Here is a 13531-nt window from a genome sequence, read left to right as displayed (position 1 = left end):
CATGCTTCAGGCTCACTGCCTTTATTCCTGATGAAGGGTTTTTGCCCGAAACGTCGATTTCGAAGCTCCTTGGATGCTGCCTGAACTGCTGTGCTCTTCCAGCACCACTAATCCAGAATCTGGTTTCCAGTATCTGCAGTCATTGTTTTTACCTTAGTTACAAAAGCACCTAGGAACAGCTTCTTTAGTTACAAGATCTTAGACAATAAAGAAATAAAATGCCCAGCTTTACAGAAATAAAAGTTCAGAACACCAGGCCATGTTGGCACTTAACTTCCAGTCTGCACCATTATCAGTTATCAGTTATTATCAGTTATCTTATCACAAACTACTGCCCAACAAGGATTTGGATACCCTGAAAGCACTCCTGGCAGATCTGGCACATTCCTCTTGTGAACCTGACAGAGCACAAATGGTTTGTAGCATATTGTAACTTCCCGGCAAACCCTTATATGCAGATATGTAAACTCAACTAAGGGGCTAGAGTAACCATACTCAGCAAATGTGACTATATCAACCGAATGCAAGCTGTGCTCAATGATGGTTTGAACTATAGGACCTACCACTATGAATGAACAGACACACTTTGTTGAGGTACTTGTTGGACTTGTGTAACAGTGATAACCTGTCTGATGATGGTGGGATATGATAGTTTCATCCTTATGGCTGTCTGTGGTCATGCATCTATGAACAAGTAAAAACACACAAATCAATATTGCTTTATCCCCTACTGTTTCTATGACTGGATTGGCACAACATGAATTGAGCAATTGATGGTGCAATCATTCTAAATGAGATTTCCACATATAGCGCAAAGGATTCTTTCATGTTCACTAAGACAATGGAAGACTGACATATTAAAAACAATGGCATGTGCTGTTTTGACATTACTAGCTGATATAGAGTCATGGCAGTCTACAGCACAGAAATAGGCCTTTTGGTCCATTGAGTCTGCACTGGTCAAAAACAACCAGCTATCTATTCTAACCCAATTTTCAATCACTTGCCCCACAGCCTTGCATGCCTTGGTGTCACAAATGCACATTTAAATACTTCTAGGCCAGAATTCCACTCAAAAAAGCTATTGACATTTGCATTATGTCACTATATCATGGCAGTGCAGGTGTATCATCAGAGTCTGAATCAATGCTGATTGAACTCATGAATTTAGTAACTTGTGCAGTCGAGTTCATTTTCAATGGTACTTTGTATGCATTGCCATGGGATACACTCGAGGTCCAACTTTTGCTCATACCTTTCTTGGTTATCATGAGATGCGCATCTTGGATGGAATGACCATTAACCTTTTACCCTTTCTCTCTGCCCGATATGTAGATGACACATTTGTGATATTTGAATCCACAGCTGCATCAAAGAATTTCTTTACATAGCAAAATGAACTCCATACTACACTCAAATCTACTATTGGAATGAAGTGCTAACCCTCAAGCAATCCTTGGCTTTAAAGTGGATCTTTGCTCATTTCAGTCCACAATTTAAATATGGAAAAATAAAAATAAAATGCCCTCACATCTTCAAAATGGTAACAAGGGACATTAAATGGCCATCAAAAAGTATAGGCAGGGTTTAGGCTTACCAGAAAGGTAGCACTTCTGCATGGCTTCTCTAATTTCTTGAAGCAATTTGCACACAGCCACTCCCATAAACAGCAATTTCTTCTGACTTACAGTGGCTTTTACTGTGGCGAACAAAGAAAGATCTTGAGCTGGTAGAGGTCTGAAGGTTCCCTCTAACTTGCTCACTGTCCTAAGCTGTTCAGTTACCTGACTCAAGTAGTTGTTTGGAGGCAAAATACATTTGTTATCAATAACTGGTAACTAATCCATAGATCAATCATCTATTGTTGCCACACAAAGCTTCATTTGTGCACAAGCCGTTGGGCTATATCACATTTACTAACTACACTTTATTTGCTGCTGGAACAAGCAGCTGAGTGAATGATGTCGGGTCACCTGTTTTCAAAGCATGCAGTCACAAAAATTCTAGTTTTTGAAACAGATCTTTACTGATTTTAGTCCACACTTAAATACAGAGAAATAAAATGGCAATGTCTCTATGTCTTCAAAATTATAGCATCTGAAAGGGCAGATAGAGGTCAGACTTATCAGAAAGATAGCACTTCTAATTGCCAGCATTTCCTCCATTCTGCACTGTCACCTTAGTTTTTAATGTTCAAGTCCTGCAATGTGAGGCAGTCGTGCTAACCACTGAGGTTTATTACTAAGGTATTAAAGGAACATAGGCTTGCTGCAGAACACAGAAATTCACACTTAGCAATTGCCTCTAAAAATTGTTCGGAGTTAGACCTGAATCACAACTAGCATTTACAAAAGATGAAAACAGCTGAAAGAACTAATTGCCCATTATAGCCAGCATGCCTAATGTATCATAAGCAGTGCTGTTGTAATTGAGTTGTATGTTACTGGTAAACGGTTAACACAAGTTCATCGATGTACAAGTAGTCCGTGATTGATGATTTGTCAGGACTTTAGTCAAGTTTTCCTCTTCTGTCCACTTAGTAGCAACTTACTAATTTTAATTACTATGAAACTAAATTAGTAACGATACCAATTTCATGACCACTCAACACTAATTTTCATGTGCTCTTCACACCAGTGTAGCTAAATATAAAGTTTTATTTTCTGCACGGATCTATATAAAAAAAGATCCATTGTGATGCAAGGCGTCCAGTGCCAATATTCTCGGAGAAACTCAGAGATATTTACATTTTAATCATAACGTGGGAAAATCCTACTGCAGCTATTTGATGAGTCATGCGCAAGGAAACAGAAACTAATCTGAGTTCACTAACCCTATTAGGGTGTTAAAGGAACATAGGCTTGCTGCAGAACACAGAAATTCGCACTTAGCAATTGTCTCTAAAAATTGTTCGGAGTTAGACCTGAATCACAACTAGCATCTACAAATGCTATTAAGGAGATGTTCTATGCAGCACAGGTCACATGACTACTTTAAATAAATAAAATCTATTCCATAAATGTTTTTAAAAAGTCACAGATTATCATGCACAAAATCATTATTTGCTTTGCTTTCATTATTTCTTATTTAACTGCTTTTTCTTCAACTGCTTAACGATATGTTATTTGATGTCTGCCAAACACTTTGTCAAAACTTGTGCTGAGAGTGGACTGACCTCCAGATAAAAGTCTTAGCTTCTTGAGCTCCCTGTTTGCTATGGTTCACTGTAACCTTGCCTTAAATGGGTTGGCTTACCACTAACAGCCCCTCCTCTCGTCCATTGCCCATAGCAACACAACTTCTAAAGAGTATACAGCAACACATGGCTTGATAAGTTGAAACTAAATTTCAAGAATACTTTTAATAGAATCTTTGTATCCATGTCCACTTACTGCATTTTATTTAACCCGCACATTTGAGGATGGTAGCCAGGTGTAGGGAAGGCAGGGGACTGGGGAGGGGTGTTGGCCCATAGTGAAGAGAAATCACTGGCTTGGAAAGCCCCTAAAAGAAGTCTAAAGACTTTATTGTTTAAACAGCTGTAACAGATGTTATTTCCAGAGGCAGTTAAGTATTCAGGCGCATACCTTTTTGTGGTAGACTGGTTAGTTCTCTGCTTTAGCATTTTTAACTGTTGCTTACCTCTAGCAGTTGCTAGGTCATGACTGAGATCTACAAAGTTAAGGAATTTAGATCACATAGTTGGAAAAGCTTTACAGATAGAATTGTAACAGATTGTATTCATTTCAACATGACGATCAAATTAGAATTTATGTTTGTACTGTATTCAAGATTAGATTGAATAGACTAAAAGAACAGAAATGGAGGCACGGTGGCTCAGTGATGAGGGCGGCAGAGTAGCTCAGTGGTTAGCACTGCTACCTCACTGTGCCAGGGCCGGGGTTCCATTCCACCCTTAGGTGACTTTCTGTGTGGTGTTTGCACATTGGCCCCGTGTTTGCGTGAGTTCATCGAGTGCTCCAGTTTCCTCCCACAGACCAAAGATGTGTAGGTTAGGTGGATTGGCCATGCTAATTGCCCATAGTGAGCAGGGATGTGCAGGCTAGGTGGGTTAACCATGGAAAATGCAGGGTACGGGGATTGGGTGGGATGCTCTTTTGAGGGTCAGTGTGGACCCATTGGGCTGAATGGCTTGGGATTTCCCAAGCTCTGAACACTTCTCTGAAAAGGACATGGGAACAGGGATTTACAAGGTAGTTCATACTGAAGGACAAATTATGCTAAATACTCTGGGCTGAGAGGTGGCAAATGGAGTTTAATGCGGAAAGAAATGCGGTGATTCAATTTGAATGGAGTAAAAGGAATGCAGCATACTGGGCTAATGGTAAGTTTCCCTGGCAGTGTAGATGAGCAGAGCGATCTCAGTGACCAGGTACATACATCCTGAAAGTTGCCACCCAAGTTGATAGGATTGTTAGAACCATGAGATCATGCTGCAGCTGTACAAAACTCTGGTGCAGCCACATTTGGAGTATTGGGTACAGTTCTGGTCTCCACATTAGAGGAAGGATGCGGGAGCTTTGGAAAGGGTTCAGAGGAGATTTGCTAGGATGTTGTCTGGTATGGAGGGAAGGTCTTACAAGGAAAGGCTAATGGACTTGAGGCTGTTTTTGTTAGAGAGAAGAAAGTTGAGAGGTGACTTAATTGAGAAATATAAGATAATCAGAGAGTTAGATAGGTTGGACGTGAGAGCCTTTTTCCTTAGATGGCAATGGCTAGCATGAGGGGACGCAGCTTTAAATTGAGATGTGATAGATATAGGTCTTTACACAGAGAGTAGTAGGGGCATGGAAGACACTGCCTGCAACAGTAATAGAGCCGCCAACATGAAGGCCATTTAAATGGTCGTTGGATAGGCATATGGACGAGAATAGAATAGTGTAGGTTAGATGGGCTTCAGATTGGTTCCACAGGTTGACGGAACATTGAGGGCCAAAGGACCTGTACTGCGCTGTAATGTTCTATGTTCTATGTTGTACTTGGGACTGATATTCTGTTTTAATGTTTTCCTGATTTAATTTCCTTGATAATCATGAAACCTCTCATTTTTTAGTTTTCTGATCACCATTTTCACCAAATTCAGTTGAAATGGTTCTCTGCCTCAACATAAAATATTCTGCCTCTGGCTAAAATCTGCCCCAGCAGCCTGGCTCAGATTTTACATAGAGGTGCTGGCTTCACCCACTGGCTGATATCTCAGGGACAGGCCTGCTTATGTCAGCCTTAGAAGCCTTGATTTGATTTTACTGGTGTCTAACAATGTTGCCTAAAGTTGAGGCTTCCAACCCCTGAGGCAGTCATTAAATGATGGCAGCTCTTCAGTTCCAGTAGCCTCCACTACTGAGGGTAGTGACTGTTGCTGGGACTACAAGCCGTCCTCCACCTGGAACAATGAGGACGACTACAGGAGCAGGTCTGTGGTGTGTCCTTGGTCAGGCAAGCTGCATTGTAGGATCAGAAGAAGAAAACAATAGACAATAGACAATAGGTGCAGGAGTAGGTCATTCAGGCCTTCGAGCCAGCACCACCATTCATTATGATCATGGCCGATCATCCACAATCAGTATTCTGTTCCTGCCTTATCCCAATAACCCTTGATTCCACTATCTTTAAGAGCTCTATCCATCTCTTTCTTGAAAGTATCCAGAGACTTGGCCTCCACTGTCTTCTGGGGCAGAACATTCCATATATCCACCACTCTCTGGGTGAAGAAGTTTCTCCTCAACTCTGTTCTAAATGGCCTACCCCTTATTTTTAAACTGTGTCCTCTGGTTCTGGATTCATCCATCAGTGGAAACATGTTTCCTGCCTCCAGAGTGTCCAATCCTTTAATAATCTTATATGTCTCGATCAGATCCCCTCTAGTCCTTCTAAACTCTAGTGCATATGAGCCTAGTTGCTCCAATCTTTCAGCATATGATAGTCCTGCCATTCTGGGAATTGACTTCGTGAACCTATGCTGCACTCCCTCAATAGCCAGAATGTCTTTCCTCAAATTTGGAGACCAAAACTGCACATAATATTCCAGGTACAGTCTCACCAGGGCTCTGTAAAGCTGCAGATAGACCTCTTTTCTCCTATACTCAATTCCTCTTGTTATGAAGGCCAGTATGCCATTAGCTTTCTTCACTGCCTGCTGTACCTGCATGCTTGTTTTCACTGACTGATGCACAAGAACACCTAGATCTTGTTGTAGTTCCCCTATACCAAACTTGACTCCATTTAGATAGTAATCTGCCTTCCTGTTCTTGCCACCAAAGTGGATAACCACACACTTATCCACATTAAACTGCATCTACCATGCATCCGTCCACTCACCTAGCCTATCCAAGTCACCACGTATTCTCATAACATCCTCCTCACATTTTACCCTGCCACCCAGCTTTGTGTCATCAGCAAATTTGCTAATATTACTTTTAATACCTTCATCTATATCATTCATGTTTATTGTAAACAGCTGTGGTCCCAGCACCAAAACATGTGGTACCCCACTGGTCACCATCTGCCATCCAAAAGGAATGGGTTTATCACTACTCTTTGCCTCCTGTCAGCCAGCCAATTTTCAATCCAAGTCAGTATTTTGCCCCCAGTACCATAATGTCCTAATTTTGCTCACTAATCTCCTATGTGGGACTTTATCAAAGGCTTTCTGAAAGTCCAGATACACTACATCTACTGGCTCTCTCTTGTCTATCTTCGTAGTTACATTCTCAAAAAATTCCAGAAGATTAGTCAAGCATGATTTCTCCTTTGTAAATCCATGCTGACTCTGATCTATCCTGTTACTGCTATCCAAATGAGTCATAATTTCATCCTTTATAATTGACTCCTGCATCTTTCCCACTACTGACGTCAGGCTAACCGGTCTATATTTCCCTCTCCCTCCTTTCTTGAAAAATGGGACAACATTATCCACCTTCCAATCCACAGGAATTGATCCTGAATCTATAGAACATTGGAAAATCTTGACCAATGTGTCCACGATTTCTAGAACCATCTCCTTCAGTACCCTGGGATGCAGACCATCAGGTCCCGGGGACCTATCAGCCTTCAGACCTAACAGTCTCTCCAATACCATTTCCTGCCTAATATAAATTCCCTTCAGTTCATCCATTAGCCTAGGTCCTTCAGCGACTATTACATCTGGGAGGTTGCCTGTGCCTTCCCCAGTGAAGACAAGTCCAAAGTACCTATTCAACTCTTCTGCCATTTCCTTGTTCCCCATAATAAATTCACCTGCTTCTGTCTTCAAGAGCCCAATTTTAGTCTTAAGCATTTTTTTCTTTTCACATACTTAAAAAGGCTTTTACTATCCTCCTTGATATTTTTGGCCAGTTTGCCTTCGTACCTAATTTTTCTCCGTGTATTGCCTTTTTAGTTATCCTCTGTTGCTCTTTAAAAGTTTCCCAGTCCTCCGGCTTCCCTCTCATCATTGCTGTTATACTTCTTCTCTTTTATCTTTGTACAGTCCTTAACTTTCCTCGTCAGCCTTGGCCACCCTTACCTCCCCTTAGGATCTTCCTTCCTCTTTGGAATGAACTGGTCCTGCACCTTCTGCATTATATCTAGAAATACCTGCCATTGTTGATCCATTGCCATCCCTGCTAGGGTATTGCACCATTGAAATTTGGCCAGCTCCTCCCTCATAGCTCCATAGTTCCCTTTGTTCAACTGCAATACTGACACTTCCAATTCTCCCTTCTCCCTCTCAAATTGCAGATTAAAACTTATCATATTATGGTCACCACCTCTTAATGGCTCCTTTACTTCATGGTCCCCGATCAAATCTGGTTCGTTGCACAACACCAGATCCAGAATTGCCTTCTCCCTGATGGGCTCCAGTACAAGCTGTTATAAGAATCCATCTCAGAGGCACTCCACAAACTCCAGTACCATCCTGATTCTCCCAGTCTACCTGCATGTTGAAATCCCCCATAACGACTGTAGTAATACCTTCGCGACAGGCCAATTTCAATTCCTTATTCAACTTACACCCTACATCCAGACTACTGTTGGGAGGCCTGTAGATGATTCCCATTAAGGTCTTCCTACCCTTAGAATTTCTCAGTTCTATCCATACTGACGCTACATCTCCTGATTATATGTCCCCCCTCGCAAGGGACTGAATATCATTCCTCACCAACATGGCCACCCCACCCCCTCTGCCCGTCAGTCTAACCTTTTGAGAGCACGTGTAGCCTTGAATATCCATTTCCCAGGCCCTGTCCACTTGAAGCCACATCTCAGTTATCCCCACAACATTATACCTGACAATTTCCAACTGAGCCTCAAGCTCATCCACCTTATTTCTTATAGTTCATGCATTCATATATATTAATTTTAATTTGTTACTCCTCTCACCCTTCCTATTAATCCTTATTTCACTTGACCATACTGTATGATCCCTTCTTGAGTTTCCTGCTCCGTTGATTCTGTTGTCTTTCTTAACTTCTCAGTTTGTCCCCTCCCCCCAACTATACTTAGTTTAAACAAACCTGTGTTACAGTGGCAAACCTGCCTGTCAGAATGCTGGCCCCCCCACTTATTAAGGTGCAACCCGACCCTCTTGTATAATTTATCCTTACCGCAAAACATACCTCAGTGATCCAAGAATTTAAATCCTTGCTTCCTGTACCAGTTGCTCAACCACACATTCAAGGCCATTATCTCCCTATTCCTGCCCTCTCCAGCCCAAGGAACTGGAAGCAAACTGGAGATAACCACCCTGGAAGCTCTGCCTTTCAGCCTTCTTCCGAGTTCTCTGAAGACCCGATGTACAATGTCCCTCCTCTTCTTCCTGACGTCATTTGTGCCGACATGCATCACCACCTCTCGCTGTTCACTTTTGCCCTTGAGGATTGCCTGCACTCTGTTGGTGACATCCTGGATTCTGGCACCAGGAAGGCAACACACCATCCTCAAATCCCGCCTGTTGCAGCAGAAACCCCTTTTAATCCCTCTCACAATGGAGTCCCCTATTATCATGGTTCTGCATGATGTCTAACTCTTCAGCTCTGCCTCCATGCCAATTTTCGATTGGCAGACCTGTCCGCCTTTTGGACCGGCAGTGTCGTCTGTCTCGACAGTTTCCAAGAGATTAAACCTGTTCATGAGAGGTACTGCCCCTGGAGTCTCTTGTACTTGAATCATCCTTTCCTTCCTTATCGTCATCTCCCTTCTCTCTTCTGATATGCTCGGAGTATTGACCTCGCTGAAGGTCCTGTCCAGAAAATTCTCACTCTCTCGGATGAGCCTGAGGTCATCTATTTCTTTCTTCAGTGCTGCAACATGCTCCTTCAGAAGAGGTAGTGAGATCAGAGAGGTGTGATCAAGCAGAATCTGAAATTTCCTCTGGAGAAAAGCCTTCAGTTGGGATTTCCTGAAGCCTGCAGTTGGACTGTCTGCCATACTTGATGGTCTCACTACATGGCACAACTGCCTCCTTCAACCACTGCTACAATACGAGGGTGATGTGAATAGGCCCTTAGGTGGCGATTTATTGGTGACTTTAAGGCTTCAATCAGCCTGAGGCCAGACCACACTGTAAGTGTCCAACAGAGATGGGCAGGCATAATGCAACCCCTGTCTCTCCCCTGCCTCAGTGGTATAGTCCCTTGTCTACCTAATATGCTGACTTCACACTCCTCCAGTACTCTGGGTGTAAAAATGTGCATCAATAGCTCTACTGGAGCCAGCAGCAATCAGCAGCTTGTGGACAGGATCCTAAAGCCATCTTCAGAAGGGCATTGACAGTGGTGTTCCCTGCTTGTTCCAGAAACAACTGAGGTCATCCTGTCATGACATTTCATAGTTCTACTCGCCAATGTAATGTCCCTTTACAAATTTGGACCATGTAGGATCATTCAACAAATTTGCCTGTTATTGACCAGAAATCAAGAAATAGACTACAAGGCGGGCCCAGCACTAGAGAAGATGTTAGAATCCCTACATTAGAAGCACTTAAAGGGTCAGGGACCCAATTTGCAGTTACACTGATGTTGAAGAAATTCTGTGATTGAAAACTCTCTGTTAAAAGTTCTTGGATTTTTCAGCACACAGATTACATACTAAGTTAAAACAAAACTGTCAAAATGATGAGGCAGCATCTTTATTAATGTAGCCTTGATTTCTTTTTTAACATTATACTCATGGTGGTGATTCACACTACAATTAGTTATCTGGGCATCAAAGGGTAGAAATCTTGACAGTCAATGGTCCCATACAAACATGCAAAACACGCAACAAGTTCCTCTCCTACTATCTCAATGCAGAGGTTACCCAATACAAGTAAAACTTTATAATGAGAATTTGGTCCCAGATTTTTAAAAAGTGTTTATTTGAAAAGAGTATCATCTGTAATTTTGATTCTGAAGTTTTGCTGTTAAGCTCTCCCAGACTACCTGCAGTGAAATTGTTTGATTCCAACGTCGTGCCTGAACCAGTTAATGTGTAAGTATTGCATTTTACACACTTGCAACCCTTACATATATTTGACTGACATTATTATCATTTGGAATTTAGTTGATAATGAACAACTATAAATTGTTTTACACCCAGAGCCTGTATGAGATTACTCAATCATCTCATGAATAAGCAGCAATGGAATAAGATAGTGAGTGGAAGTTAAGATTTCATGTGGAAGCAAGGTAGCAGACAGCAGCCATTCATTCTACCAGTCTAATTCAATTTGGAACTTTTCAATTTTAATCAGAGTCCCAAGATCTCAAGAAGCATCTTTTAATGATGTGAATTAAGGCAGTCAAATATTAATCTGAAGTTCTCAATGTCTGTCCATGCTACAAAATACTGAACAGATGGATGTTAAACTAAACAACTTCAATTAAGAATAAGCCAAATAAACCATCCAAGTTCCAAATTTCCCCGTTGGGTTGTGTTTCGATTTGTGTTGTATCTGCATGGGTAGATCAGATATATATTTTACTCATGTCCCTATTCATTCATCAGTCTCTCAACCCACTCTTCTCACCTTCTTATCTTTAGAAAAAAAATTCGCAATATTGTAAAATTGCAACTGAAAAATGTAGCTCTTTTAGCTGCTCAACATCTCTTGTTCCATTGAGGATACACAAGGGATGACTCAGAAGAACTGGAAATGTGCTTACAGTGTTACAAGGCTTCATCACTCTGTCACTAAATATATGGAACATAAACATCTGAAAACTAGAAAGGAAGTAGAACCACTGCTCAATCAGGTGGAATTTGCAGGCCAGCCACATGTGAGAAAACAAATGGGTGGGTAAATAGAGTGCCATTAACGTCATACCCACACAATGCTGACTCGCTTGCCCATGCCTTGTCATGATTTTACAGATAACAAGGGACATGTCAAGTCGGTCACTTCCCCATAGTCCACTGATGCTCAATTAAGAACGTTATCCTACTACCACTCTGAGTGGTGGGAGATGCCTGTGCCCAATGTATTTCCTAGCAGGTTTGATCCTGTGTGCTGCTGTAAAGTGGAGTTGGGTGGGGGAGGCCTTGCCACCTTCCATGCCAATCCGCATCCACTCTTCACTCTGTCCAACATGGCCCCAGCCACCTTTTGTTATTGTGTGAGTCATCTCTCAGGAGGTTGGATATACTATTTAAGGAAAGATATCATTTCATTGAAGGCAGTGAAGAGAAGGTTCACCAGGATGATCACCAGTATGAAGTGATTGTCTTTTGAGTAAAGACTAAACAGGTTGGGATTCTACTCACTGAAGTTTAGAAGAATGAGAGGTGATCTCATTGAAACATGTAGGATTCTTACAGGGCATTGACAGGTAAATGTTGAGAGGATGTTTCTCCTCATGGGAGACTCTAGGACTGGGGGCATAGTCTCTGAATAAAGGGCCGTCAATTTAAGATTGACATGAGGAGGAATTTCTTCTCTTAATGGGTTGTGCGTCTTTGGAACTCCCTGCCACAAGGAGTGGACTTTGGATAAATTGATAGATTCTCGACCAGGAGAAAGGGCAGGAAAGTGGACATGAGGAATATCAGATCAGCCATAATCCTATTAAATGATGGAGCTGGCTTAAGGGGCTGAACAGCCTGTTCCTGTTTGTATTTCGTATGGTCTTGCTACATTACAATTAAGAGGATTCTGGAGTCTAAAGTCTTTTCAGAGTAATATTCATGTACACTTTGACTGAGCACAAATTATAGTCTCTTACTTCTACAAAAAAAGAATTGTAGACTCCCTGCAGTGTGGAAGCAGGCCATTTGGCCCATATTGACCCTCTGAATAGCATCCCGCCCAAACCCACCCCATCCTATTACCCTGCATTTCCCATGGCTAATCCACCCAGCCTGTGCAGCTTCAGACGAGTGGAGGAAACTGGAGCATCCAGAGGAAACCCACACAGACACGGTGAGAATGTGTCAATTCCACCCTTGGGCAACTATTTGTGTGGAACTGAACCTGGGTCCCTGGTGCTATGAGGCAGTAGTGTGAACCAGTGAGTCATTGTACTGCCCAGCTTCTCACTTCAGTATTGTTCCATCATCATGTGATCTAATTCATTGGCACGGCATAACTTTCTTATTTTCCTGTAGTCTAGTATTCACAATTTACAGAATGAATAGTTAACTATTTTTTCCAGATGACAAGCATGGTGCAAATCTCCATCATATATTCTAGGGGCTAGAAATGTCCTCTTCCCATTTTTCAGATGGTGGGGTGGGCGGGGGGGGGGGGGGGTTATGATTTGCAACAGGCCTGTGCTCATTTCCATGATATGGGTGTCCTGCAATGTTTGTACCTTCTTCCATTGAATGATAATGGAGTTGGCTGATTGACATCTGATGCTGAACTCTGGTTCTTAAAGTTGCCATGTGAGATCTGCGCCCAATCAGAAGGTCCAGCAGCATTGTCAATCAAGTGGTACAAACTGCTTGCTCTTTCTTAAAGGCAAGGTCTCGAATAAAAAGAAGTTGGGCTCAGAGATTGTTACAATGGAATACTTGGGAAACAGAGGGATCCAAACAAATTCTGGGTAATCCAAGATGGAGGATGGGAAAAATTTCTGGCTGCAAGAGCTGCTCTTTTTTTGAGGTATTTTTAAGGTGATTTCCTCGAATTCCAGGAGCGGCAATTACTGTTTTATATGCTGTTGCATTGTTTTGGAACGTTGGAAAAAAAAGTCAAAACAACAGTTTAAAAGGGAGAAGGGCAGACAAAGGAAGCACATGGTGAGGACAGTGCAGGAGAGAGAGAGAGAACCTGCACAGTTACTGCCTTTGCTGTTTGAATTTGTGTATCGCTGGACATCGGAGTGCATCTGGGAAAATTAACAAACAGTGAAATTCACAACTAATCTTGGAGGAACTGTTGGGCGAAGTTCACAGCACAGAATCAGATAAGTTAATTGTTGTTTTAAGTCTGTCCAATAGAAAGGCTGCAGTAGTGGGTATAATGGATTCTTTCTTGATTATATGTTTTTGGAGATAAGGCTCTTGATTAAACTTTAAATATAAACCATAACTATTAATTTAACCTGGGGCA

This window comes from Chiloscyllium plagiosum, chromosome 13 (genome assembly GCF_004010195.1).
Source record: "Chiloscyllium plagiosum isolate BGI_BamShark_2017 chromosome 13, ASM401019v2, whole genome shotgun sequence".
Classification (NCBI taxonomy): Eukaryota; Metazoa; Chordata; class Chondrichthyes; order Orectolobiformes; family Hemiscylliidae; genus Chiloscyllium; species Chiloscyllium plagiosum.
The sequence above is the reverse complement of the archived record's forward strand: the minus strand, read 5'-3'. Positions refer to the sequence as shown.